The sequence below is a fragment of the Xenopus tropicalis genome, chromosome 8 (genome assembly GCF_000004195.4).
Source record: "Xenopus tropicalis strain Nigerian chromosome 8, UCB_Xtro_10.0, whole genome shotgun sequence".
Lineage (NCBI taxonomy): Eukaryota > Metazoa > Chordata > Amphibia > Anura > Pipidae > Xenopus > Xenopus tropicalis.
Window position 1 is genome coordinate 10,248,904 of NC_030684.2, and position 9,596 is coordinate 10,258,499.

The following is a 9,596-nucleotide window of genomic DNA, read 5'->3' on the forward strand; positions in this document are numbered from 1 at the left end:
GTGAGAAGTACCGGGAAGTGCCCTAGAGAGGGGCTTCTGGCGAGAAGTACCGGAGGGAACCCCTAAAGGGAATCATCTGGCGTGTAGTACTGCTAATATCTCGTGGAGAGAGGGTCTCTTAAGGAAGAGGGAGTATACCCTGACTGTCTCATTGCTCCTGTGTGTAACCTGCCTGTCTGATACATCTGTGACAATAAATAAGTTCCACTGGTTAAACATCCATCCAGTGTCCTGTCTCTGCATACACGGAGGATCCACACTGCCGGGTAAGCAACTACCCCAGGGAGGGGGCAAGGTACCAGGAGGGCTGGGAGTCCCCATACTGCAGTACAGTATCAAGTTCTCAGGAGGGGAGTTATAGTTCATTCTATCCCTATCCTGGGTGGAGGCACGCCAACGTATAAACATAGCTGTTCCCCAAAGTAAGCGGGGCTCAGGATCCCTGAAAGCGCCAAGTACAGTGATATATCAGCAGGTAGTGCCACCTCTAATCTTAAAGTGGGCTACATGTATAACAGAGCATTCTGTCACAGTGGCACAGATCCTATCTGATCCCCCATTGTAAGCAGCAGTCCTGCCCTGCTTTATGGCTGAGATTCTAGCTATCTGTATAACAGAGCATTCTGTCACAGTGGCACAGATCCTATCTGATCCCCCCATTGTAAGCAGCAGTCCTGCCCTGCTTTATGGCTGAGATTCTAGCTATCTGTATAACAGAGCATTCTGTCACAGTGGCACAGATCCTATCTGATCCCCCCATTGTAAGCAGCAGTCCTGCCCTGCTTTATGGCTGAGGTTCTAGCTATCTGTATAACAGAGCATTCTGTCACAGTGGCACAGATCCTGTTATACAGATAGCTAGAATCTCAGCCATAAAGCAGGGCAGGACTGCTGCTTACAATGGGGGGGGATCAGATAGGATCTGTGCCACTGTGACAGAATGCTCTGTTATACAGATAGCTAGAATCTCAGCCATAAAGCAGGGCAGGACTGCTGCTTACAATGGGGGGGGATCAGATAGGATCTGTGCCACTGTGACAGAATGCTCTGTTATACAGATAGCTAGAATCTCAGCCATAAAGCAGGGCAGGACTGCTGCTTACAATGGGGGGGATCAGATAGGATCTGTGCCACTGTGACAGAATGCTCTGTTATACAGATAGCTAGAATCTCAGCCATAAAGCAGGGCAGGACTGCTGCTTACAATAGGGGGGGATCATGGGGACCACCATGTGGGGTTTACATTGCCTTGGGTATGGTGGATTGGAAATTTTATGATCATAAACCTGCAACTAAAAATTATTTTTTATTGTAAATATATTCACTTGCACAGGCGCTAAATTCAAATTTCAGTAACTTTAAAGTCATCGGTTTCAATTAAGTATATTGGACTGTAGGGGTTCAGAGAACCCTGTCCCCTGTTTCTCAGTCTGTGACATCATCCAGCCTAGCTACAGACTGGGGAGGGACCCGATTGGCTGGATGCCCCAGTGCATGTCTGGGAGATGTGTGCTTAAGGGTTTGGAGCCAAAACTCTAGGGGCCAGCAGTTTGTAAAGGGAGCCCCTGTTGTTTGCCAGTGTTGAAAGAGAGATCCAGGGTGAGCAGCCAGTACAAAGTGTTGTGCATTCAGATTGAAAGGATAAGAGTCTGCTGGGCTGCCAGGGAGTACAAACTCCTCTGTGGAATCTCTGTGTGTGTTCTTTGGTGTGAACAGGTATTGCTCATGTGCCTGCTACGTGGGAGCAGCCACCTTTTCAAAGGGGAAGGTACTCTGGGGCAGGTAGCACTACCTGGGGGAATTAAGAGCTCTTGGGGAAAGGACTGAACTGACAAAAAGGGTTGTGGTCAATCCGGATCCAAGTTGGGACTGGGCACCTATAGAAACTGACTGTGCCAGCAGTGGATAGACTGCGCAGGTTCCTCAGAGCAGGATAATCCGTTATCCATAAATTTGTTTTACTTCCATTTTCAACAGTTATATAAAGTTTGATATTGCTGCAAAACTGTGTGTGATTATTCCTAGTGGAAATCCCCTTGAGGTGTGTTCCTCTGTGTCCACTAGGTGGCGGCACTGTGCTAAATCCCAGTTCCCAGTATCAATATTTCAAAGAGAACAAAGAAATCTCCTGTTTCTAAGTCTATATACAGGCCAAATTCAGTTATTGTGCCAAGAAAGGGTTACAGGACGTTTGCTTAAAATTACGTTTATTGTTTTGTGTGTGTTTGTAATGAGCCGCGTGTGCTGAAAACCATAATTAAACCACTTAATCCTCATCTTCAATTACATTGTACATTTTATTATGAATAAAGGGAGGGGCGCAGTGGCATAACCCTGTGACTATAGAGGGGCCTGAGCAGTGGCCCAGACCCGACCTTTGCCAGCGCTCCCCTGCCCGACTGTTCCTCCCCTGACGCGTTAAATTTACGCGCTCGGGGGTGGACGTTGGGTGGGGGTGAGGGGGACCCCTGGGGGGTGGCATGGGCACCTGCAGGGCCCCTGAGGCAGGAGCCCCAGTGGGTCCTTCACCCTCCAGTCCAACCCTGGGTCTGAGCCATTGGTTTGCTGTATGGTAGTTCCCTCCTTGTTGCCATAGTCCGTTAACCCTAAATTTTGTTTAACAAATAGTGATGAGCGAATTGCTCACGCGACCATGCCCAATTTAGCTTTTGGTTCAGCAGCTCTCCAGTTTGGAATTTCAGCAGCTATCTGGTTGCTAGGGTCTTCTTTACCTTAGCAGCCAGGCAGTGGTTTGAATGAGAGACTGGAATATGAATAGGAGGAGGCCTGAATAGGAAGAGTTTTCCTCTATAGTGATACAATGCTAAGCTTACAGAGCAATAGTTTTTGGCTGCCAGGGTCAGTGACCCTGGAAGGATTTAGAAGAGGAAATAACTCAAAAACTATAAAAAATAAATAAATAGTAAAGACCAATCACAGAGGTGCCTGGAATTTGACATTCTATAACATATTAAAAGTTCAGCTACCCATTTTAAATGACTGATTTGCTTCCAGAATTCTCTGGGTTGCTATATGAATGCTTCTGCCAGAGAATCAAATTTCAAATAGGACCTTTAGCAAGATACACATTATATAGGCTCACCATTAAATGAGCCACGTGTCATCTCCAAAGGCATTTTGGGGAGACAGTAAAGTAGTAGTGAATGAGAGAAATCTAAACCCCCATTATGGCACCAAATAACTTTTTGGTTTTTTTTTTATAATTTGACAGTTATGATATTTGAATTATTATTTCTATGCCTTGTCTGATCCCCCCAACCTTTGAATTACTTATAAGCCACACTCAGATGTAAAAAGTGTTGGGGAGCCACGCAAGCATGAAAAAAGTTCTTTGGGAATGGCAAATATGGACTGTGATTGGCTATTTGGTAGCCCCATGTGGTCTGCTTGCCTGCAGGAGGCTCTGTGTCTCTGGGCTTCCAAAACTTGTGGCCACTGGGAGCAAAATCGGAGGGGTTGGTGAGCAACATGTTGCCCCTGAGGCACTGGTTGGGGATCACTGTTCTAGATTTATGGTGAATCTCGCCATTTTCATGACCTGTTCAGCATACAGTATGTATCCATGTTGAGATACCGGTGAGTCTTTTAGGGTAAATATATATACAGGTATCGGACCCCTTATCCAGAAACCCGTTATCCAGAAAGCTCCGAATTACGGGAAGCCCGTCTCCCATAGACTCCATTTTAATCAAATAATTCAGAATTCAGTAAAACTGATTTCCTTTTTCTCTGTAGAAATAAAACAGTACCTGTACTTGATCCCAACTAAGATATAATTACCCCTTATTGGGGGCAGAACAGCCCTATTGGGTTTATTTAATGGTTAAATGATTCCCTTTTCCCTGTAATAATAAAACAGTACCTGTACTTGATCCCAACTAAGATATAATTACCCCTTATTGGGGGCAGAACAGCCCTATTGGGTTTATTTAATGGTTAAATGATTCCCTTTTCTCTGTAATAATAAAACAGTACCTGTACTTGATCCCAACTAAGATATAATTACCCCTTATTGGGGCAGAACAGCCCTATTGGGTTTATTTCATGGTTAAATGATTCCCTTTTCTCTGTAATAATAAAACAGTACCTGTACTTGATCCCAACTAAGATATAATTACCCCTTATTGGGGGCAGAACAGCCCTATTGGGTTTATTTCATGGTTAAATGATTCCCTTTTCTCTGTAATAATAAAACAGTACCTGTACTTGATCCCAACTAAGATATAATTACCCCTTATTGGGGGCAGAACAGCCCTATTGGGTTTATTTAAGGGTTAAATGATTCCCTTTTCTCTGTAATAATAAAACATTACCTGTACTTGATCCCAACTAAGATATAATTACCCCTTATTGGGGGCAGAACAGCCCTATTGGGTTTATTTCATGGTTAAATGATTCCCTTTTCTCTGTAATAATAAAACAGTACCTGTACTTGATCCCAACTAAGATATAATTACCCCTTATTGGGGGCAGAACAGCCCTAGTGGGTTTATTTAATGGTTAAATGATTCCCTTTTCTCTGTAATAATAAAACAGTACCTGTACTTGATCCCAACTAAGATATAATTACCCCTTATTGGGGGCAGAACAGCCCTATTGGGTTTATTTAATGGTTAAATGATTCCCTTTTCTCTGTAATAATAAAACAGTACCTGTACTTGATCCCAACTAAGATATAATTACCCCTTATTGGGGGCAGAACAGCCCTATTGGGTTTATTTCATGGTTAATAGTTGTTCAAATCTTTAAGTTTGTGAAGATTCTCATTCATCCAGGTCAAGGTACATCTGTAGTAATAAGTCACATCAACTGGACTTGCTGTGTTTTTCTTGAATACGCTTTGCCAGTCAGCCAACTGGTTTCTCCAAGTCACAAGATCTTCCTTGAATAAATATGCTGGAATGTTGCTCCAATTGGCATAATCTGTTTACCATACCAGGGATCTCCTGAAGGTGAGGTGTTGATTGTATTAGCATGATTGGAGCTTTGACATCTATTGTCTGACACGTACAATGCTGTTTTTGCACCGGGCTTGATGGTACCAAACCAGACTTCATTACTCCTACAGTAAGTCAGGTGGAGCTACCCAACACACCCTACCAGAGCATTTAAACCTTTTCTAGCTGGATTTTAGCCAAAATACACTATATCAGTAGCGCTACAGGGGACTATGTTCACATTGATGTCCCATCCACCTCCATACATCTATAGACACATGTACATCATACATTCTCTATGGAGGTACAAAGATAACATTTTTCTTTTTAATAACAATATGCGGCACATTTACAAAAGCACGAGTGCTCGGAGCGTTCATTTGAATGCTCCGAGTGTATTTTCGGCAAATGTTTCGGGCGTCCACACGACTTTTTCGTATGCCGTACGACTTTTTCGGATGCTTGCGCGAAAAGATCGGACGGGTTTTACCACTGTTTACAATGGTTCGGTACGAAAATTTCGTGACTTTTGGATCGCCAATACGATAGTATCGTGACTAATAAAAAATTTTCGTAAGCATTTTCGGGATATTTGCGATCTTCAGAAATTTTCGTTTCTAATCCGGATTTTTCCCATTTGGGATTCGAATTTGTGGATTAGTAAATCTAGCCCTATGACTTTACTAAGGTAAAGAGACCTAGTGTGTTCTATTTGCAAATACACTTGTGAATGTTCTATGGCAGTGATCCCCAACCAGTGGCTTAGGGGTAACATGTTGCTCCCCAACCCCTTGGATGTTGCTTTCAGTGGCCCCAAACCAGGGAGTTATTTTTAAATTCCTGACCTGGGGGCAAGTTTTGTTTGAATAAAAACAAGATTTCCTACCAAATAAAGCCCCTGTAAGCTGATAGGGTGCATAGAGGCTGCCTAATAGCCAATCACAGCCCTTATTTGGCTCCTCCATGAACTTTTATGGTGCTTGTGTTTCTCTCCAAGTCTTTTTACATTTGACTGTGGCTCATGAGTAAGAAAGGTTGGGGATCCCTGTTCTATGGTGACCATAATGATGCGGAAGTTTATTAATGTCATTGTTTTCCTTCATAACTACCTCGTTTTTTGGCAGTGAGTAGCTGAACTGAATAAACAGATGAGAAATAGCAAATATTGACACGCAAATGTTCTGAAACAGAAAGTCTTTGGGATGAAACCATAGAACAAATTTTATATTTGATGGGTGGATTAATAATTTTTAAAATATACAAGTGCTTCTATCCCAAGCATCAATGACCATTCTTGGGCATTTGCCACCACCGGCCATAAGGGAAATACTCAGGCTGGATTTTATGATGGGCTGAATGCATTTTTTTTTAACATCCTCCAAAGGGGACCATGAGGGTCACAATGGTGGTGTGACAAGGCAAAAATATGCCACTATATCCCTCATTTATTGGCCATCCTAAGGCCAATGGTTGCTGAACAAAACCCTTACTGTATATTAATAGATCTGTAAGGCAAACCTATGTTCCCTGGTTAACATAAGTTAACCAGTTTTGCCACACTGCACGCCTGCAGGTGCCCCCATTTTGACAGTTACAGTAGACCAGACCGCCACCTTGTTCTTGTTTGGTTTATGACCCCATACACGTGCCACAGGCCATTCAGATATGCCATCATATGTGCAGCCAGTATAAGCTTACAAATAAAACAGTACAGGTATAGGACCTGTTATCTAGAATGCTCGGGACCCAGGGTTTTCCAGATAAGGGATCTCTCCATAAAAATCATTTGAACATTAACTAAACCGAAAGGATTGTTTTGCCTCAAGGATTCATTTATCTGCTTCTTTAGTCTCTTAATTACTTTTTTTACATACTATTATCTATCCTTTCCTCCATTTCTTCTCATCTAGAATTGAGTAATGACCATGGTATAGGCATACAAGTCAAATGGTTGGGTGAGCAGGAGGGCCCACTGGTATCCTGGTGCGCCAGTCCGACACCGCAGGTTATGAAACAAGTCCATCATATGTTCATTAGGGGACTGGCTTTGGTACAGTGGTAGGTATCCCTGCTGCTAACTTCTTCGGTGGGGTCAGTGTAGAACAGGGGTCCCCAGCCTTTTTTACTTGTGATCCACACTCGGATGTAAAACGAGTTGGTGAGCAACAAAATCATGAAAAAAGTTCTTTGCTAACTTCTTCGGTGGGGTCACTGTAGAACAGGGGTCCCCAGCCTTTTTTACTTGTGATCCACACTCGGATGTAAAACGAGTTGGTGAGCAACAAAATCATGAAAAAAGTTCTTTGAAGAACTCAAGTGGGGAGTAGGGAACCCAAGATTTGGCAAACCAGTGGGTGGCCTTGTGGGATAGGGACACCTAAGGGTGGTCCTAACTGTGTGTGTGTACTATAATTATTCTTTCCAGGTTAAAGGAGGGTTTCCTCTGTAATCCAGCAGTAACCACTAGGTGGTAGTGTTCTGCAATATGAAAGAGGATGACTCGCAAACTTTGAGGTCTTTCCTCCTGGGATTTCACCTCTTTCAGAGGCTAGCTACAGGATCCAGTTAGATAAATGAGTTAGACATTTAATAGTAAGGGTAGATAGTGTATTTAGTTGGGCAGTCTGAAGCCCCTCCGAGGAGATCAGTGAGGTTATTACCTCCCGACATTACTGGCCATAGTTCAGGTACATTCAGTGGCTAGATCAGGTCACAGCATATTATCTGGAGTAAGAGAATCTCCTGGTTTGGATAAAGGGGAGAGATACCTGAACCTGCATATCTTATTACTGAATACTGTTTGGATTAAATAAAGAAGTTCATTTGGTTAAGCCGCAACCTCCTGTCTCCTGGTCAATTCCTCTCCAGGCGGATCAACAACAACCTGGTAAGCACTCACCCAAGGGGCAGCAAGGTCCTGGGATTTGCTCAATTAGCACACACGCTCAAAGATACTTCTAGCCAACACTCACGGGTGTGCTACATAAATAAGGGCTGCGATAGGCTATTTGGTAGTCACATATGGACTGCTGGCCTACAGAAGGCTTTGCTTGGAGTAAAAGTGCACCTACTGAGGGCAGGGGGAGCAACATCAAACATGTTGCTCGCAAGCCCCTGTTTGGGGATCACTGGTATAGAAGAAGGCATCATATGGGTTCCCCCTCTTAGCCCATGGCTAGTCATATATAATACCATTATGGCTCTACAACGATAGAAGAAGCATCATACATGAGCACTGTGACCAAAAAACCTTTATACTGGCCCCATGTTCAGCCAGTGCATGATCTAGCCAAGATGGTGGCAGCCCATTGTTCTGTTTTCCCGCCGAAAGGGTTTTAAACAAAGAAGCTCCCAGAAGTCCCCTCCAGAGGAGCTGGGCATGTCCCTCCTAGGTTAAACCCCTCCCCTAATGATGCTGCAGGGGACCCTGCCAATTGGAGCTGCTAGGGTTGGGTTAAGCAGAAGCAGGGTCAGCCTCCTAACCAATCAATCCTAGGGGGTGTGGAAAAGAGAGGAGGTACCAGCAGCAGGGTAGAAAACCCAGAGGTTGTGGGTGGAGAAGGAGCTTTTTGTTGATCTGGGTGTAACCTCGCTACGGCAGGACACCCTCCCCTGCGGTTCCTTGGGATCCATCCTAGCTCAGGCAGGAAGATTCCCTCCAACTGGATTACCCTAACCCCTGTGGAAGGACTGTTTGCCCTGGAACCAAGGTAGTGCATTTTCTGTGGAACTACCCAAAAAAGGAACTTTGTTTATTCCCATTGGAACTGCCTGGGGAGGCTACCCAGGTAATTGTGACTGTCTGGGTGGGACACCTTTGTGTATTGGGGGTTGGGCTGGGAGACTCTGCCTTTGTTCCCTGGAGACTGTGCAGAGGGGGGTTGCCCTGAAGACTCCCTGTAGGAGGATTGATGCGATTGGGACTTGTGGACCTTCCATGCGTATTGCCCTTTCCCTGTTTATCTACGTTTGGTTGTAATAAACCCCTGTGAAACAACCCCTGTGGCACGTGTGGTATTTCCCTGATTGTGCTAGCGGCTCATACGTCATACGTTGTGTGACAAGCACCTTCTTGCATACCCTTCACTTGCACTGTGCTGTTGCTACTTGGCATCTAAAAACAAACCGTTACCTACTCCTATGTATTAAAGGGCAATTGCATCTGCTTTTAATCCCTACGAGTACGTAGCTATTGTTGCATGTTGACAGAACCTTGAAAATATCCACCTCCTATTTGATGTACTCTGAAACACTATAGAGAAACCTATGCCAACGCCCAGAAGCATATATATACACTTGGCATTCTGTTTATTTCCCGGATCAGTTTAAACATATTGACATAGTTCCTATTATGTCTTTTTTTTTTTTTTTTTTTCATGACAGGGAGCAACAATGAAACCTAATCTGGGGGTATTATTTATCAAATAGCAGAAGCTTGGGAACAGTTTGATATTGGGGGGGGGGATATCAAAGCGCTCTGTTCTCTTGTATAAAATCATTTAGGGCAGGGGTCCTCAACCTTTTATACCCATGAGCAACATTTACATGGAAAAAGTGTTGGGGAGCAACACTAGCATGAAAAAGGTTTCTGGGAGTTGCAATAAGAGCTATAATTGGCTACTTAATAGCCCCTATGTG